The sequence below is a fragment of the Leiobunum rupestre genome, chromosome 1, assembly GCF_980474605.1.
Source record: "Leiobunum rupestre chromosome 1, qqLeiRupe1.1.hap1, whole genome shotgun sequence".
In the NCBI taxonomy this organism is placed as follows: domain Eukaryota; kingdom Metazoa; phylum Arthropoda; class Arachnida; order Opiliones; family Sclerosomatidae; genus Leiobunum; species Leiobunum rupestre.
Window position 1 is genome coordinate 65,309,431 of NC_143384.1, and position 16,347 is coordinate 65,325,777.

The 16,347-nt window shown below is 42.2% G+C and overlaps 32 non-coding genes across 32 annotated transcripts; 15 read left to right on the forward strand and 17 right to left on the reverse strand.

The window, feature by feature from the left end:
• Positions 1–38: 38 nt before the first annotated feature.
• TRNAN-GUU (transfer RNA asparagine (anticodon GUU)) lies at positions 39–111 on the forward strand. The gene has a single exon. It is a non-coding gene; the product is annotated as a tRNA-Asn (tRNA).
• A 432-nt stretch (positions 112–543) lies between these two features.
• Positions 544–842, reverse strand: LOC149965431 (signal recognition particle RNA). Its single transcript, XR_016473059.1, has one exon.
• Positions 843–978: 136 nt separating this feature from the next.
• Positions 979–1,051, forward strand: TRNAK-UUU (transfer RNA lysine (anticodon UUU)). Its single transcript has one exon. It is a non-coding gene; the product is annotated as a tRNA-Lys (tRNA).
• Positions 1,052–1,482: 431 nt separating this feature from the next.
• Positions 1,483–1,781, reverse strand: LOC149965433 (signal recognition particle RNA). The gene has a single exon (XR_016474064.1).
• A 641-nt stretch (positions 1,782–2,422) lies between these two features.
• LOC149965434 (signal recognition particle RNA) lies at positions 2,423–2,721 on the reverse strand. The gene has a single exon (XR_016473645.1).
• Positions 2,722–2,857: 136 nt separating this feature from the next.
• Positions 2,858–2,930, forward strand: TRNAN-GUU (transfer RNA asparagine (anticodon GUU)). The gene has a single exon. It is a non-coding gene; the product is annotated as a tRNA-Asn (tRNA).
• Positions 2,931–3,361: 431 nt separating this feature from the next.
• LOC149965436 (signal recognition particle RNA) lies at positions 3,362–3,660 on the reverse strand. Its single transcript, XR_016474115.1, has one exon.
• Positions 3,661–4,300: 640 nt separating this feature from the next.
• LOC149965437 (signal recognition particle RNA) lies at positions 4,301–4,599 on the reverse strand. The gene has a single exon (XR_016474066.1).
• Positions 4,600–5,240: 641 nt separating this feature from the next.
• LOC149965438 (signal recognition particle RNA) lies at positions 5,241–5,539 on the reverse strand. The gene has a single exon (XR_016473647.1).
• A 136-nt stretch (positions 5,540–5,675) lies between these two features.
• TRNAN-GUU (transfer RNA asparagine (anticodon GUU)) lies at positions 5,676–5,748 on the forward strand. The gene has a single exon. It is a non-coding gene; the product is annotated as a tRNA-Asn (tRNA).
• Positions 5,749–6,180: 432 nt separating this feature from the next.
• LOC149965440 (signal recognition particle RNA) lies at positions 6,181–6,479 on the reverse strand. The gene has a single exon (XR_016473648.1).
• A 136-nt stretch (positions 6,480–6,615) lies between these two features.
• TRNAN-GUU (transfer RNA asparagine (anticodon GUU)) lies at positions 6,616–6,688 on the forward strand. Its single transcript has one exon. It is a non-coding gene; the product is annotated as a tRNA-Asn (tRNA).
• A 432-nt stretch (positions 6,689–7,120) lies between these two features.
• Positions 7,121–7,419, reverse strand: LOC149965442 (signal recognition particle RNA). The gene has a single exon (XR_016473649.1).
• Positions 7,420–7,555: 136 nt separating this feature from the next.
• On the forward strand, positions 7,556–7,628 carry TRNAK-UUU (transfer RNA lysine (anticodon UUU)). Its single transcript has one exon. It is a non-coding gene; the product is annotated as a tRNA-Lys (tRNA).
• A 432-nt stretch (positions 7,629–8,060) lies between these two features.
• Positions 8,061–8,359, reverse strand: LOC149965444 (signal recognition particle RNA). Its single transcript, XR_016473650.1, has one exon.
• Positions 8,360–8,495: 136 nt separating this feature from the next.
• On the forward strand, positions 8,496–8,568 carry TRNAK-UUU (transfer RNA lysine (anticodon UUU)). The gene has a single exon. It is a non-coding gene; the product is annotated as a tRNA-Lys (tRNA).
• A 431-nt stretch (positions 8,569–8,999) lies between these two features.
• LOC149965446 (signal recognition particle RNA) lies at positions 9,000–9,298 on the reverse strand. Its single transcript, XR_016473651.1, has one exon.
• Positions 9,299–9,434: 136 nt separating this feature from the next.
• Positions 9,435–9,507, forward strand: TRNAK-UUU (transfer RNA lysine (anticodon UUU)). Its single transcript has one exon. It is a non-coding gene; the product is annotated as a tRNA-Lys (tRNA).
• Positions 9,508–9,939: 432 nt separating this feature from the next.
• LOC149965448 (signal recognition particle RNA) lies at positions 9,940–10,238 on the reverse strand. Its single transcript, XR_016473652.1, has one exon.
• Positions 10,239–10,374: 136 nt separating this feature from the next.
• On the forward strand, positions 10,375–10,447 carry TRNAK-UUU (transfer RNA lysine (anticodon UUU)). The gene has a single exon. It is a non-coding gene; the product is annotated as a tRNA-Lys (tRNA).
• Positions 10,448–10,879: 432 nt separating this feature from the next.
• LOC149965450 (signal recognition particle RNA) lies at positions 10,880–11,178 on the reverse strand. The gene has a single exon (XR_016473653.1).
• A 136-nt stretch (positions 11,179–11,314) lies between these two features.
• Positions 11,315–11,387, forward strand: TRNAK-UUU (transfer RNA lysine (anticodon UUU)). Its single transcript has one exon. It is a non-coding gene; the product is annotated as a tRNA-Lys (tRNA).
• Positions 11,388–11,819: 432 nt separating this feature from the next.
• On the reverse strand, positions 11,820–12,118 carry LOC149965452 (signal recognition particle RNA). Its single transcript, XR_016473654.1, has one exon.
• A 136-nt stretch (positions 12,119–12,254) lies between these two features.
• On the forward strand, positions 12,255–12,327 carry TRNAK-UUU (transfer RNA lysine (anticodon UUU)). The gene has a single exon. It is a non-coding gene; the product is annotated as a tRNA-Lys (tRNA).
• Positions 12,328–12,759: 432 nt separating this feature from the next.
• Positions 12,760–13,058, reverse strand: LOC149965454 (signal recognition particle RNA). Its single transcript, XR_016474149.1, has one exon.
• Positions 13,059–13,194: 136 nt separating this feature from the next.
• TRNAK-UUU (transfer RNA lysine (anticodon UUU)) lies at positions 13,195–13,267 on the forward strand. The gene has a single exon. It is a non-coding gene; the product is annotated as a tRNA-Lys (tRNA).
• A 432-nt stretch (positions 13,268–13,699) lies between these two features.
• LOC149965456 (signal recognition particle RNA) lies at positions 13,700–13,998 on the reverse strand. The gene has a single exon (XR_016473094.1).
• Positions 13,999–14,134: 136 nt separating this feature from the next.
• On the forward strand, positions 14,135–14,207 carry TRNAK-UUU (transfer RNA lysine (anticodon UUU)). The gene has a single exon. It is a non-coding gene; the product is annotated as a tRNA-Lys (tRNA).
• Positions 14,208–14,638: 431 nt separating this feature from the next.
• On the reverse strand, positions 14,639–14,937 carry LOC149965458 (signal recognition particle RNA). Its single transcript, XR_016472942.1, has one exon.
• Positions 14,938–15,073: 136 nt separating this feature from the next.
• TRNAK-UUU (transfer RNA lysine (anticodon UUU)) lies at positions 15,074–15,146 on the forward strand. Its single transcript has one exon. It is a non-coding gene; the product is annotated as a tRNA-Lys (tRNA).
• Positions 15,147–15,577: 431 nt separating this feature from the next.
• Positions 15,578–15,876, reverse strand: LOC149965460 (signal recognition particle RNA). Its single transcript, XR_016473157.1, has one exon.
• Positions 15,877–16,012: 136 nt separating this feature from the next.
• TRNAK-UUU (transfer RNA lysine (anticodon UUU)) lies at positions 16,013–16,085 on the forward strand. The gene has a single exon. It is a non-coding gene; the product is annotated as a tRNA-Lys (tRNA).
• Positions 16,086–16,347: the final 262 nt, after the last annotated feature.

A 16,347-nucleotide genomic window follows, 5' to 3' on the forward strand; every position in this document is an offset into this window, starting at 1 on the left:
CCATTACCACATTTTTCATGAAGATAGAATACGGCAGAGCCCGGATAGCTCAGTCGGTAGAGCGTTAGGCTGTTAACCTAACGGTCCTGGGTTCGAGCCCCAGTTCGGGCGGGTAAATGTAGCGATTTTTTATTCGTTGTCAGTTTTATAACTAACGGCAATGTAACGTCTTTTCCGCTTTGAGAAACGCTCAATTTGCTTAGTCTGGAGAACCTTAAACAAATCATTTAACGGTCCGGGGTAGAGCCGCAGCTTGAAAGCCTTTCCTTTAATTTGAACTTAAGAAACGTTCGGCCGATCTGATTAAGGATATATTCGTGACCTTGAAAAAAAACGGAAGTTATGTAATTCGAAATCCAAAAATTAAACTATTTACCGACGTTCGTCTGGCATTGATAGAGATGACAATTGGTCACTGTCACCAACATTATTTATCGTCGGCGATAATGGAATTTTGAAAAAAAAAGTTTTGTTTTCAAAAAATATTCCCGTTTTTTTCTTTTTCATAGCAACTCTTTTTCATGTTAGTTTAAACAAAAGCCAAAAGAATCGAGTTTGACTTTCTTGGGTGGTCTGATAATCAAACCCTGCTCTTAAACGCAACCCTACGATGGTTTTCCGCGGGTACTTTTGCTTGCTGCATTTCTGCCCTAAGCCGCTACGTACCTCGTTAAGAAACCTGGTTCACTTCGAGCTCCCCCGAGCGCACCATATTGACGGTAAACTTCGAGCGGACGTTAAATCTCCACAGCGTGATGATCATCAGAGTCTACACCCTCACACCATCCTCGAATTCCGACTTCCAAGACGCTGGATTACAAGAGGACGCCACTCCTCCCAGTCAACGACGCTTCTCGAGTTGCGACCTTTCAATCGTTAGAACGTCCCTAACGAAATATGGTTAAAATGTTATATTAACTGGAGAGAATAAATGTCTCGTCCATTACCACATTTTTCATGAAGATAGAATACGGCAGAGCCCGGATAGCTCAGTCGGTAGAGCGTTAGGCTTTTAACCTAACGGTCCTGGGTTCGAGCCCCAGTTCGGGCGGGTAAATGTAGCGGTTTTTTATTCGTTGTCAGTTTTATAACTAACGGCAATGTAACGTCTTTTCCGCTTTGAGAAACGCTCAATTTGCTTAGTCTGGAGAACCTTAAACAAATCATTTAACGGTCCGGGGTAGAGCCGCAGCTTGAAAGCCGTTCCTTTAATTTGAACTTAAGAAACGTTCGGCCGATCTGATTAAGGATATATTCGTGACCTTGAAAAAAAACGGAAGTTATGTAATTCGAAATCCAAAAATTAAACTATTTACCGACGTTCGTCTGGCATTGATAGAGATGACAATTGGTCACTGTCACCAACATTATTTATCGTCGGCGATAATTTAATTTTTAAAAAAAAGTTTTGTTTTCAAAAAATATTCCCGTTTTTTTCTTTTTCATAGCAACTCTTTTTCATGTTAGTTTAAACAAAAGCCAAAAGAATCGAGTTTGACTTTCTTGGGTGGTCTGATAATCAAACCCTGCTCTTAAACGCAACCCTACGATGGTTTTCCGCGGGTACTTTTGCTTGCTGCATTTCTGCCCTAAGCCGCTACGTACCTCGTTAAGAAACCTGGTTCACTTCGAGCTCCCCCGAGCGCACCATATTGACGGTAAACTTCGAGCGGACGTTAAATCTCCACAGCGTGATGATCATCAGAGTCTCCACCCTCACACCATCCTCGAATTCCGACTTCCAAGACGCTGGATTACAAGAGGACGCCACTCCTCCCAGTCAACGACGCTTCTCGAGTTGCGACCTTTCAATCGTTAGAACGTCCCTAACGAAATATGGTTAAAATGTTATATTAACTGGAGAGAATAAATGTCTCGTCCATTACCACATTTTTCATGAAGATAGAATACGGCAGAGCCCGGATAGCTCAGTCGGTAGAGCGTTAGGCTTTTAACCTAACGGTCCTGGGTACGAGCCCCAGTTCGGGCGGGTAAATGTAGCGTTTTTTTATTCGTTGTCAGTTTTATAACTAACGGCAATGTAACGTCTTTTCCGCTTTGAGAAACGCTCAATTTGCTTAGTCTGGAGAACCTTAAACAAATCATTTAACGGTCCGGGGTAGAGCCGCAGCTTGAAAGCCTTTCCTTTAATTTGAACTTAAGAAACGTTCGGCCGATCTGATTAAGGATATATTCGTGACCTTGAAAAAAAACGGAAGTTATGTAATTCGAAATCCAAAAATTAAACTATTTACCGACGTTCGTCTGGCATTGATAGAGATGACAATTGGTCACTGTCACCAACATTATTTATCGTCGGCGATAATGGAATTTTTAAAAAAAAAGTTTTGTTTTCAAAAAATATTCCCGTTTTTTTCTTTTTCATAGCAACTCTTTTTCATGTTAGTTTAAACAAAAGCCAAAAGAATCGAGTTTGACTTTCTTGGGTGGTCTGATAATCAAACCCTGCTCTTAAACGCAACCCTACGACGGTTTTCCGCGGGTACTTTTGCTTGCTGCATTTCTGCCCTAAGCCGCTACGTACCTCGTTAAGAAACCTGGTTCACTTCGAGCTCCCCCGAGCGCACCATATTGACGGTAAACTTCGAGCGGACGTTAAATCTCCACAGCGTGATGATCATCAGAGTCTCCACCCTCACACCATCCTCGAATTCCGACTTCCAAGACGCTGGATTACAAGAGGACGCCACTCCTCCCAGTCAACGACGCTTCTCGAGTTGCGACCTTTCAATCGTTAGAACGTCCCTAACGAAATATGGTTAAAATGTTATATTAACTGGAGAGAATAAATGTCTCGTCCATTACCACATTTTTCATGAAGATAGAATACGGCAGAGCCCGGATAGCTCAGTCGGTAGAGCGTTAGGCTGTTAACCTAACGGTCCTGGGTTCGAGCCCCAGTTCGGGCGGGTAAATGTAGCGATTTTTTATTCGTTGTCAGTTTTATAACTAACGGCAATGTAACGTCTTTTCCGCTTTGAGAAACGCTCAATTTGCTTAGTCTGGAGAACCTTAAACAAATCATTTAACGGTCCGGGGTAGAGCCGCAGCTTGAAAGCCTTTCCTTTAATTTGAACTTAAGAAACGTTCGGCCGATCTGATTAAGGATATATTCGTGACCTTGAAAAAAAACGGAAGTTATGTAATTCGAAATCCAAAAATTAAACTATTTACCGACGTTCGTCTGGCATTGATAGAGATGACAATTGGTCACTGTCACCAACATTATTTATCGTCGGCGATAATTTAATTTTTAAAAAAAAGTTTTGTTTTCAAAAAATATTCCCGTTTTTTTCTTTTTCATAGCAACTCTTTTTCATGTTAGTTTAAACAAAAGCCAAAAGAATCGAGTTTGACTTTCTTGGGTGGTCTGATAATCAAACCCTGCTCTTAAACGCAACCCTACGATGGTTTTCCGCGGGTACTTTTGCTTGCTGCATTTCTGCCCTAAGCCGCTACGTACCTCGTTAAGAAACCTGGTTCACTTCGAGCTCCCCCGAGCGCACCATATTGACGGCAAACTTCGAGCGGACGTTAAATCTCCACAGCGTGATGATCATCAGAGTCTCCACCCTCACACCATCCTCGAATTCCGACTTCCAAGACGCTGGATTACAAGAGGACGCCACTCCTCCCAGTCAACGACGCTTCTCGAGTTGCGACCTTTCAATCGTTAGAACGTCCCTAACGAAATATGGTTAAAATGTTATATTAACTGGAGAGAATAAATGTCTCGTCCATTACCACATTTTTCATGAAGATAGAATACGGCAGAGCCCGGATAGCTCAGTCGGTAGAGCGTTAGGCTTTTAACCTAACGGTCCTGGGTACGAGCCCCAGTTCGGGCGGGTAAATGTAGCGTTTTTTTATTCGTTGTCAGTTTTATAACTAACGGCAATGTAACGTCTTTTCCGCTTTGAGAAACGCTCAATTTGCTTAGTCTGGAGAACCTTAAACAAATCATTTAACGGTCCGGGGTAGAGCCGCAGCTTGAAAGCCGTTCCTTTAATTTGAACTTAAGAAACGTTCGGCCGATCTGATTAAGGATATATTCGTGACCTTGAAAAAAAACGGAAGTTATGTAATTCGAAATCCAAAAATTAAACTATTTACCGACGTTCGTCTGGCATTGATAGAGATGACAATTGGTCACTGTCACCAACATTATTTATCGTCGGCGATAATTTAATTTTTAAAAAAAAGTTTTGTTTTCAAAAAATATTCCCGTTTTTTTCTTTTTCATAGCAACTCTTTTTCATGTTAGTTTAAACAAAAGCCAAAAGAATCGAGTTTGACTTTCTTGGGTGGTCTGATAATCAAACCCTGCTCTTAAACGCAACCCTACGATGGTTTTCCGCGGGTACTTTTGCTTGCTGCATTTCTGCCCTAAGCCGCTACGTACCTCGTTAAGAAACCTGGTTCACTTCGAGCTCCCCCGAGCGCACCATATTGACGGTAAACTTCGAGCGGACGTTAAATCTCCACAGCGTGATGATCATCAGAGTCTCCACCCTCACACCATCCTCGAATTCCGACTTCCAAGACGCTGGATTACAAGAGGACGCCACTCCTCCCAGTCAACGACGCTTCTCGAGTTGCGACCTTTCAATCGTTAGAACGTCCCTAACGAAATATGGTTAAAATGTTATATTAACTGGAGAGAATAAATGTCTCGTCCATTACCACATTTTTCATGAAGATAGAATACGGCAGAGCCCGGATAGCTCAGTCGGTAGAGCGTTAGGCTTTTAACCTAACGGTCCTGGGTACGAGCCCCAGTTCGGGCGGGTAAATGTAGCGTTTTTTTATTCGTTGTCAGTTTTATAACTAACGGCAATGTAACGTCTTTTCCGCTTTGAGAAACGCTCAATTTGCTTAGTCTGGAGAACCTTAAACAAATCATTTAACGGTCCGGGGTAGAGCCGCAGCTTGAAAGCCTTTCCTTTAATTTGAACTTAAGAAACGTTCGGCCGATCTGATTAAGGATATATTCGTGACCTTGAAAAAAAACGGAAGTTATGTAATTCGAAATCCAAAAATTAAACTATTTACCGACGTTCGTCTGGCATTGATAGAGATGACAATTGGTCACTGTCACCAACATTATTTATCGTCGGCGATAATGGAATTTTTAAAAAAAAAGTTTTGTTTTCAAAAAATATTCCCGTTTTTTTCTTTTTCATAGCAACTCTTTTTCATGTTAGTTTAAACAAAAGCCAAAAGAATCGAGTTTGACTTTCTTGGGTGGTCTGATAATCAAACCCTGCTCTTAAACGCAACCCTACGACGGTTTTCCGCGGGTACTTTTGCTTGCTGCATTTCTGCCCTAAGCCGCTACGTACCTCGTTAAGAAACCTGGTTCACTTCGAGCTCCCCCGAGCGCACCATATTGACGGTAAACTTCGAGCGGACGTTAAATCTCCACAGCGTGATGATCATCAGAGTCTCCACCCTCACACCATCCTCGAATTCCGACTTCCAAGACGCTGGATTACAAGAGGACGCCACTCCTCCCAGTCAACGACGCTTCTCGAGTTGCGACCTTTCAATCGTTAGAACGTCCCTAACGAAATATGGTTAAAATGTTATATTAACTGGAGAGAATAAATGTCTCGTCCATTACCACATTTTTCATGAAGATAGAATACGGCAGAGCCCGGATAGCTCAGTCGGTAGAGCGTTAGGCTGTTAACCTAACGGTCCTGGGTTCGAGCCCCAGTTCGGGCGGGTAAATGTAGCGATTTTTTATTCGTTGTCAGTTTTATAACTAACGGCAATGTAACGTCTTTTCCGCTTTGAGAAACGCTCAATTTGCTTAGTCTGGAGAACCTTAAACAAATCATTTAACGGTCCGGGGTAGAGCCGCAGCTTGAAAGCCTTTCCTTTAATTTGAACTTAAGAAACGTTCGGCCGATCTGATTAAGGATATATTCGTGACCTTGAAAAAAAACGGAAGTTATGTAATTCGAAATCCAAAAATTAAACTATTTACCGACGTTCGTCTGGCATTGATAGAGATGACAATTGGTCACTGTCACCAACATTATTTATCGTCGGCGATAATGGAATTTTGAAAAAAAAAGTTTTGTTTTCAAAAAATATTCCCGTTTTTTTCTTTTTCATAGCAACTCTTTTTCATGTTAGTTTAAACAAAAGCCAAAAGAATCGAGTTTGACTTTCTTGGGTGGTCTGATAATCAAACCCTGCTCTTAAACGCAACCCTACGACGGTTTTCCGCGGGTACTTTTGCTTGCTGCATTTCTGCCCTAAGCCGCTACGTACCTCGTTAAGAAACCTGGTTCACTTCGAGCTCCCCCGAGCGCACCATATTGACGGTAAACTTCGAGCGGACGTTAAATCTCCACAGCGTGATGATCATCAGAGTCTCCACCCTCACACCATCCTCGAATTCCGACTTCCAAGACGCTGGATTACAAGAGGACGCCACTCCTCCCAGTCAACGACGCTTCTCGAGTTGCGACCTTTCAATCGTTAGAACGTCCCTAACGAAATATGGTTAAAATGTTATATTAACTGGAGAGAATAAATGTCTCGTCCATTACCACATTTTTCATGAAGATAGAATACGGCAGAGCCCGGATAGCTCAGTCGGTAGAGCGTTAGGCTGTTAACCTAACGGTCCTGGGTTCGAGCCCCAGTTCGGGCGGGTAAATGTAGCGATTTTTTATTCGTTGTCAGTTTTATAACTAACGGCAATGTAACGTCTTTTCCGCTTTGAGAAACGCTCAATTTGCTTAGTCTGGAGAACCTTAAACAAATCATTTAACGGTCCGGGGTAGAGCCGCAGCTTGAAAGCCTTTCCTTTAATTTGAACTTAAGAAACGTTCGGCCGATCTGATTAAGGATATATTCGTGACCTTGAAAAAAAACGGAAGTTATGTAATTCGAAATCCAAAAATTAAACTATTTACCGACGTTCGTCTGGCATTGATAGAGATGACAATTGGTCACTGTCACCAACATTATTTATCGTCGGCGATAATGGAATTTTGAAAAAAAAAGTTTTGTTTTCAAAAAATATTCCCGTTTTTTTCTTTTTCATAGCAACTCTTTTTCATGTTAGTTTAAACAAAAGCCAAAAGAATCGAGTTTGACTTTCTTGGGTGGTCTGATAATCAAACCCTGCTCTTAAACGCAACCCTACGACGGTTTTCCGCGGGTACTTTTGCTTGCTGCATTTCTGCCCTAAGCCGCTACGTACCTCGTTAAGAAACCTGGTTCACTTCGAGCTCCCCCGAGCGCACCATATTGACGGTAAACTTCGAGCGGACGTTAAATCTCCACAGCGTGATGATCATCAGAGTCTCCACCCTCACACCATCCTCGAATTCCGACTTCCAAGACGCTGGATTACAAGAGGACGCCACTCCTCCCAGTCAACGACGCTTCTCGAGTTGCGACCTTTCAATCGTTAGAACGTCCCTAACGAAATATGGTTAAAATGTTATATTAACTGGAGAGAATAAATGTCTCGTCCATTACCACATTTTTCATGAAGATAGAATACGGCAGAGCCCGGATAGCTCAGTCGGTAGAGCGTTAGGCTTTTAACCTAACGGTCCTGGGTTCGAGCCCCAGTTCGGGCGGGTAAATGTAGCGATTTTTTATTCGTTGTCAGTTTTATAACTAACGGCAATGTAACGTCTTTTCCGCTTTGAGAAACGCTCAATTTGCTTAGTCTGGAGAACCTTAAACAAATCATTTAACGGTCCGGGGTAGAGCCGCAGCTTGAAAGCCTTTCCTTTAATTTGAACTTAAGAAACGTTCGGCCGATCTGATTAAGGATATATTCGTGACCTTGAAAAAAAACGGAAGTTATGTAATTCGAAATCCAAAAATTAAACTATTTACCGACGTTCGTCTGGCATTGATAGAGATGACAATTGGTCACTGTCACCAACATTATTTATCGTCGGCGATAATGGAATTTTTAAAAAAAAAGTTTTGTTTTCAAAAAATATTCCCGTTTTTTTCTTTTTCATAGCAACTCTTTTTCATGTTAGTTTAAACAAAAGCCAAAAGAATCGAGTTTGACTTTCTTGGGTGGTCTGATAATCAAACCCTGCTCTTAAACGCAACCCTACGACGGTTTTCCGCGGGTACTTTTGCTTGCTGCATTTCTGCCCTAAGCCGCTACGTACCTCGTTAAGAAACCTGGTTCACTTCGAGCTCCCCCGAGCGCACCATATTGACGGTAAACTTCGAGCGGACGTTAAATCTCCACAGCGTGATGATCATCAGAGTCTCCACCCTCACACCATCCTCGAATTCCGACTTCCAAGACGCTGGATTACAAGAGGACGCCACTCCTCCCAGTCAACGACGCTTCTCGAGTTGCGACCTTTCAATCGTTAGAACGTCCCTAACGAAATATGGTTAAAATGTTATATTAACTGGAGAGAATAAATGTCTCGTCCATTACCACATTTTTCATGAAGATAGAATACGGCAGAGCCCGGATAGCTCAGTCGGTAGAGCGTTAGGCTTTTAACCTAACGGTCCTGGGTTCGAGCCCCAGTTCGGGCGGGTAAATGTAGCGATTTTTTATTCGTTGTCAGTTTTATAACTAACGGCAATGTAACGTCTTTTCCGCTTTGAGAAACGCTCAATTTGCTTAGTCTGGAGAACCTTAAACAAATCATTTAACGGTCCGGGGTAGAGCCGCAGCTTGAAAGCCTTTCCTTTAATTTGAACTTAAGAAACGTTCGGCCGATCTGATTAAGGATATATTCGTGACCTTGAAAAAAAACGGAAGTTATGTAATTCGAAATCCAAAAATTAAACTATTTACCGACGTTCGTCTGGCATTGATAGAGATGACAATTGGTCACTGTCACCAACATTATTTATCGTCGGCGATAATGGAATTTTTAAAAAAAAGTTTTGTTTTCAAAAAATATTCCCGTTTTTTTCTTTTTCATAGCAACTCTTTTTCATGTTAGTTTAAACAAAAGCCAAAAGAATCGAGTTTGACTTTCTTGGGTGGTCTGATAATCAAACCCTGCTCTTAAACGCAACCCTACGACGGTTTTCCGCGGGTACTTTTGCTTGCTGCATTTCTGCCCTAAGCCGCTACGTACCTCGTTAAGAAACCTGGTTCACTTCGAGCTCCCCCGAGCGCACCATATTGACGGTAAACTTCGAGCGGACGTTAAATCTCCACAGCGTGATGATCATCAGAGTCTCCACCCTCACACCATCCTCGAATTCCGACTTCCAAGACGCTGGATTACAAGAGGACGCCACTCCTCCCAGTCAACGACGCTTCTCGAGTTGCGACCTTTCAATCGTTAGAACGTCCCTAACGAAATATGGTTAAAATGTTATATTAACTGGAGAGAATAAATGTCTCGTCCATTACCACATTTTTCATGAAGATAGAATACGGCAGAGCCCGGATAGCTCAGTCGGTAGAGCGTTAGGCTTTTAACCTAACGGTCCTGGGTTCGAGCCCCAGTTCGGGCGGGTAAATGTAGCGATTTTTTATTCGTTGTCAGTTTTATAACTAACGGCAATGTAACGTCTTTTCCGCTTTGAGAAACGCTCAATTTGCTTAGTCTGGAGAACCTTAAACAAATCATTTAACGGTCCGGGGTAGAGCCGCAGCTTGAAAGCCGTTCCTTTAATTTGAACTTAAGAAACGTTCGGCCGATCTGATTAAGGATATATTCGTGACCTTGAAAAAAAACGGAAGTTATGTAATTCGAAATCCAAAAATTAAACTATTTACCGACGTTCGTCTGGCATTGATAGAGATGACAATTGGTCACTGTCACCAACATTATTTATCGTCGGCGATAATGGAATTTTTAAAAAAAAAGTTTTGTTTTCAAAAAATATTCCCGTTTTTTTCTTTTTCATAGCAACTCTTTTTCATGTTAGTTTAAACAAAAGCCAAAAGAATCGAGTTTGACTTTCTTGGGTGGTCTGATAATCAAACCCTGCTCTTAAACGCAACCCTACGACGGTTTTCCGCGGGTACTTTTGCTTGCTGCATTTCTGCCCTAAGCCGCTACGTACCTCGTTAAGAAACCTGGTTCACTTCGAGCTCCCCCGAGCGCACCATATTGACGGTAAACTTCGAGCGGACGTTAAATCTCCACAGCGTGATGATCATCAGAGTCTCCACCCTCACACCATCCTCGAATTCCGACTTCCAAGACGCTGGATTACAAGAGGACGCCACTCCTCCCAGTCAACGACGCTTCTCGAGTTGCGACCTTTCAATCGTTAGAACGTCCCTAACGAAATATGGTTAAAATGTTATATTAACTGGAGAGAATAAATGTCTCGTCCATTACCACATTTTTCATGAAGATAGAATACGGCAGAGCCCGGATAGCTCAGTCGGTAGAGCGTTAGGCTTTTAACCTAACGGTCCTGGGTTCGAGCCCCAGTTCGGGCGGGTAAATGTAGCGATTTTTTATTCGTTGTCAGTTTTATAACTAACGGCAATGTAACGTCTTTTCCGCTTTGAGAAACGCTCAATTTGCTTAGTCTGGAGAACCTTAAACAAATCATTTAACGGTCCGGGGTAGAGCCGCAGCTTGAAAGCCTTTCCTTTAATTTGAACTTAAGAAACGTTCGGCCGATCTGATTAAGGATATATTCGTGACCTTGAAAAAAAACGGAAGTTATGTAATTCGAAATCCAAAAATTAAACTATTTACCGACGTTCGTCTGGCATTGATAGAGATGACAATTGGTCACTGTCACCAACATTATTTATCGTCGGCGATAATGGAATTTTTAAAAAAAAAGTTTTGTTTTCAAAAAATATTCCCGTTTTTTTCTTTTTCATAGCAACTCTTTTTCATGTTAGTTTAAACAAAAGCCAAAAGAATCGAGTTTGACTTTCTTGGGTGGTCTGATAATCAAACCCTGCTCTTAAACGCAACCCTACGACGGTTTTCCGCGGGTACTTTTGCTTGCTGCATTTCTGCCCTAAGCCGCTACGTACCTCGTTAAGAAACCTGGTTCACTTCGAGCTCCCCCGAGCGCACCATATTGACGGTAAACTTCGAGCGGACGTTAAATCTCCACAGCGTGATGATCATCAGAGTCTCCACCCTCACACCATCCTCGAATTCCGACTTCCAAGACGCTGGATTACAAGAGGACGCCACTCCTCCCAGTCAACGACGCTTCTCGAGTTGCGACCTTTCAATCGTTAGAACGTCCCTAACGAAATATGGTTAAAATGTTATATTAACTGGAGAGAATAAATGTCTCGTCCATTACCACATTTTTCATGAAGATAGAATACGGCAGAGCCCGGATAGCTCAGTCGGTAGAGCGTTAGGCTTTTAACCTAACGGTCCTGGGTTCGAGCCCCAGTTCGGGCGGGTAAATGTAGCGATTTTTTATTCGTTGTCAGTTTTATAACTAACGGCAATGTAACGTCTTTTCCGCTTTGAGAAACGCTCAATTTGCTTAGTCTGGAGAACCTTAAACAAATCATTTAACGGTCCGGGGTAGAGCCGCAGCTTGAAAGCCTTTCCTTTAATTTGAACTTAAGAAACGTTCGGCCGATCTGATTAAGGATATATTCGTGACCTTGAAAAAAAACGGAAGTTATGTAATTCGAAATCCAAAAATTAAACTATTTACCGACGTTCGTCTGGCATTGATAGAGATGACAATTGGTCACTGTCACCAACATTATTTATCGTCGGCGATAATGGAATTTTTAAAAAAAAAGTTTTGTTTTCAAAAAATATTCCCGTTTTTTTCTTTTTCATAGCAACTCTTTTTCATGTTAGTTTAAACAAAAGCCAAAAGAATCGAGTTTGACTTTCTTGGGTGGTCTGATAATCAAACCCTGCTCTTAAACGCAACCCTACGACGGTTTTCCGCGGGTACTTTTGCTTGCTGCATTTCTGCCCTAAGCCGCTACGTACCTCGTTAAGAAACCTGGTTCACTTCGAGCTCCCCCGAGCGCACCATATTGACGGTAAACTTCGAGCGGACGTTAAATCTCCACAGCGTGATGATCATCAGAGTCTCCACCCTCACACCATCCTCGAATTCCGACTTCCAAGACGCTGGATTACAAGAGGACGCCACTCCTCCCAGTCAACGACGCTTCTCGAGTTGCGACCTTTCAATCGTTAGAACGTCCCTAACGAAATATGGTTAAAATGTTATATTAACTGGAGAGAATAAATGTCTCGTCCATTACCACATTTTTCATGAAGATAGAATACGGCAGAGCCCGGATAGCTCAGTCGGTAGAGCGTTAGGCTTTTAACCTAACGGTCCTGGGTTCGAGCCCCAGTTCGGGCGGGTAAATGTAGCGATTTTTTATTCGTTGTCAGTTTTATAACTAACGGCAATGTAACGTCTTTTCCGCTTTGAGAAACGCTCAATTTGCTTAGTCTGGAGAACCTTAAACAAATCATTTAACGGTCCGGGGTAGAGCCGCAGCTTGAAAGCCTTTCCTTTAATTTGAACTTAAGAAACGTTCGGCCGATCTGATTAAGGATATATTCGTGACCTTGAAAAAAAACGGAAGTTATGTAATTCGAAATCCAAAAATTAAACTATTTACCGACGTTCGTCTGGCATTGATAGAGATGACAATTGGTCACTGTCACCAACATTATTTATCGTCGGCGATAATGGAATTTTTAAAAAAAAAGTTTTGTTTTCAAAAAATATTCCCGTTTTTTTCTTTTTCATAGCAACTCTTTTTCATGTTAGTTTAAACAAAAGCCAAAAGAATCGAGTTTGACTTTCTTGGGTGGTCTGATAATCAAACCCTGCTCTTAAACGCAACCCTACGACGGTTTTACGCGGGTACTTTTGCTTGCTGCATTTCTGCCCTAAGCCGCTACGTACCTCGTTAAGAAACCTGGTTCACTTCGAGCTCCCCCGAGCGCACCATATTGACGGTAAACTTCGAGCGGACGTTAAATCTCCACAGCGTGATGATCATCAGAGTCTCCACCCTCACACCATCCTCGAATTCCGACTTCCAAGACGCTGGATTACAAGAGGACGCCACTCCTCCCAGTCAACGACGCTTCTCGAGTTGCGACCTTTCAATCGTTAGAACGTCCCTAACGAAATATGGTTAAAATGTTATATTAACTGGAGAGAATAAATGTCTCGTCCATTACCACATTTTTCATGAAGATAGAATACGGCAGAGCCCGGATAGCTCAGTCGGTAGAGCGTTAGGCTTTTAACCTAACGGTCCTGGGTTCGAGCCCCAGTTCGGGCGGGTAAATGTAGCGATTTTTTATTCGTTGTCAGTTTTATAACTAACGGCAATGTAACGTCTTTTCCGCTTTGAGAAACGCTCAATTTGCTTAGTCTGGAGAACCTTAAACAAATCATTTAACGGTCCGGGGTAGAGCCGCAGCTTGAAAGCCTTTCCTTTAATTTGAACTTAAGAAACGTTCGGCCGATCTGATTAAGGATATATTCGTGACCTTGAAAAAAAACGGAAGTTATGTAATTCGAAATCCAAAAATTAAACTATTTACCGACGTTCGTCTGGCATTGATAGAGATGACAATTGGTCACTGTCACCAACATTATTTATCGTCGGCGATAATGGAATTTTTAAAAAAAAAGTTTTGTTTTCAAAAAATATTCCCGTTTTTTTCTTTTTCATAGCAACTCTTTTTCATGTTAGTTTAAACAAAAGCCAAAAGAATCGAGTTTGACTTTCTTGGGTGGTCTGATAATCAAACCCTGCTCTTAAACGCAACCCTACGATGGTTTTCCGCGGGTACTTTTGCTTGCTGCATTTCTGCCCTAAGCCGCTACGTACCTCGTTAAGAAACCTGGTTCACTTCGAGCTCCCCCGAGCGCACCATATTGACGGTAAACTTCGAGCGGACGTTAAATCTCCACAGCGTGATGATCATCAGAGTCTCCACCCTCACACCATCCTCGAATTCCGACTTCCAAGACGCTTGATTACAAGAGGACGCCACTCCTCCCAGTCAACGACGCTTCTCGAGTTGCGACCTTTCAATCGTTAGAACGTCCCTAACGAAATATGGTTAAAATGTTATATTAACTGGAGAGAATAAATGTCTCGTCCATTACCACATTTTTCATGAAGATAGAATACGGCAGAGCCCGGATAGCTCAGTCGGTAGAGCGTTAGGCTTTTAACCTAACGGTCCTGGGTTCGAGCCCCAGTTCGGGCGGGTAAATGTAGCGATTTTTTATTCGTTGTCAGTTTTATAACTAACGGCAATGTAACGTCTTTTCCGCTTTGAGAAACGCTCAATTTGCTTAGTCTGGAGAACCTTAAACAAATCATTTAACGGTCCGGGGTAGAGCCGCAGCTTGAAAGCCGTTCCTTTAATTTGAACTTAAGAAACGTTCGGCCGATCTGATTAAGGATATATTCGTGACCTTGAAAAAAAACGGAAGTTATGTAATTCGAAATCCAAAAATTAAACTATTTACCGACGTTCGTCTGGCATTGATAGAGATGACAATTGGTCACTGTCACCAACATTATTTATCGTCGGCGATAATTTAATTTTTAAAAAAAAGTTTTGTTTTCAAAAAATATTCCCGTTTTTTTCTTTTTCATAGCAACTCTTTTTCATGTTAGTTTAAACAAAAGCCAAAAGAATCGAGTTTGACTTTCTTGGGTGGTCTGATAATCAAACCCTGCTCTTAAACGCAACCCTACGACGGTTTTCCGCGGGTACTTTTGCTTGCTTCATTTCTGCCCTAAGCCGCTACGTACCTCGTTAAGAAACCTGGTTCACTTCGAGCTCCCCCGAGCGCACCATATTGACGGTAAACTTTGAGCGGACGTTAAATCTCCACAGCGTGATGATCATCAGAGTCTCCACCCTCATACCATCCTCGAATTCCGACTTCCAAGACGCTGGATTACAAGAGGACGCCACTCCTCCCAGTCAACGACGCTTCTCGAGTTGCGACCTTTCAATCGTTAGAACGTCCCTAACGAAATATGGTTAAAATGTTATATTAACTTGAGAGAATAAATGTCTCGTCCATTACCACATTTTTCATGAAGATAGAATACGGCAGAGCCCGGATAGCTCAGTCGGTAGAGCGTTAGGCTTTTAACCTAACGGTCCTGGGTTCGAGCCCCAGTTCGGGCGGGTAAATGTAGCGACTTTTTATTCGTTGTCAGTTTTATAACTAACGGCAATGTAACGTCTTTTCCGCTTTGAGAAACGCTCAATTTGCTTAGTCTGGAGAACCTTAAACAAATCATTTAACGGTCCGGGGTAGAGCCGCAGCTTGAAAGCCGTTCCTTTAATTTGAACTTAAGAAACGTTCGGCCGATCTGATTAAGGATATATTCGTGACCTTGAAAAAAAACGGAAGTTATGTAATTCGAAATCCAAAAATTAAACTATTTACCGACGTTCGTCTGGCATTGATAGAGATGACAATTGGTCACTGTCACCAACATTATTTATCGTCGGCGATAATTTAATTTTTAAAAAAAAGTTTTGTTTTCAAAAAATATTCCCGTTTTTTTCTTTTTCATAGCAACTCTTTTTCATGTTAGTTTAAACAAAAGCCAAAAGAATCGAGTTTGACTTTCTTGGGTGGTCTGATAATCAAACCCTGCTCTTAAACGCAACCCTACGACGGTTTTCCGCGGGTACTTTTGCTTGCTTCATTTCTGCCCTAAGCCGCTACGTACCTCGTTAAGAAACCTGGTTCACTTCGAGCTCCCCCGATCGCACCATATTGACGGTAAACTTTGAGCGGACGTTAAATCTCCACAGCGTGATGATCATCAGAGTCTCCACCCTCACACCATCCTCGAATTCCGACTTCCAAGACGCTGGATTACAAGAGGACGCCACTCCTCCCAGTCAACGACGCTTCTCGAGTTGCGACCTTTCAATCGTTAGAACGTCCCTAACGAAATATGGTTAAAATGTTATATTAACTGGAGAGAATAAATGTCTCGTCCATTACCACATTTTTCATGAAGATAGAATACGGCAGAGCCCGGATAGCTCAGTCGGTAGAGCGTTAGGCTTTTAACCTAACGGTCCTGGGTTCGAGCCCCAGTTCGGGCGGGTAAATGTAGCGACTTTTTATTCGTTGTCAGTTTTATAACTAACGGCAATGTAACGTCTTTTCCGCTTTGAGAAACGCTCAATTTGCTTAGTCTGGAGAACCTTAAACAAATCATTTAACGGTCCGGGGTAGAGCCGCAGCTTGAAAGCCGTTCCTTTAATTTGAACTTAAGAAACGTTCGGCCGATCTGATTAAGGATATATTCGTGACCTTGAAAAAAAACGGAAGTTATGTAATTCGAAATCCAAAAATTAAACTATT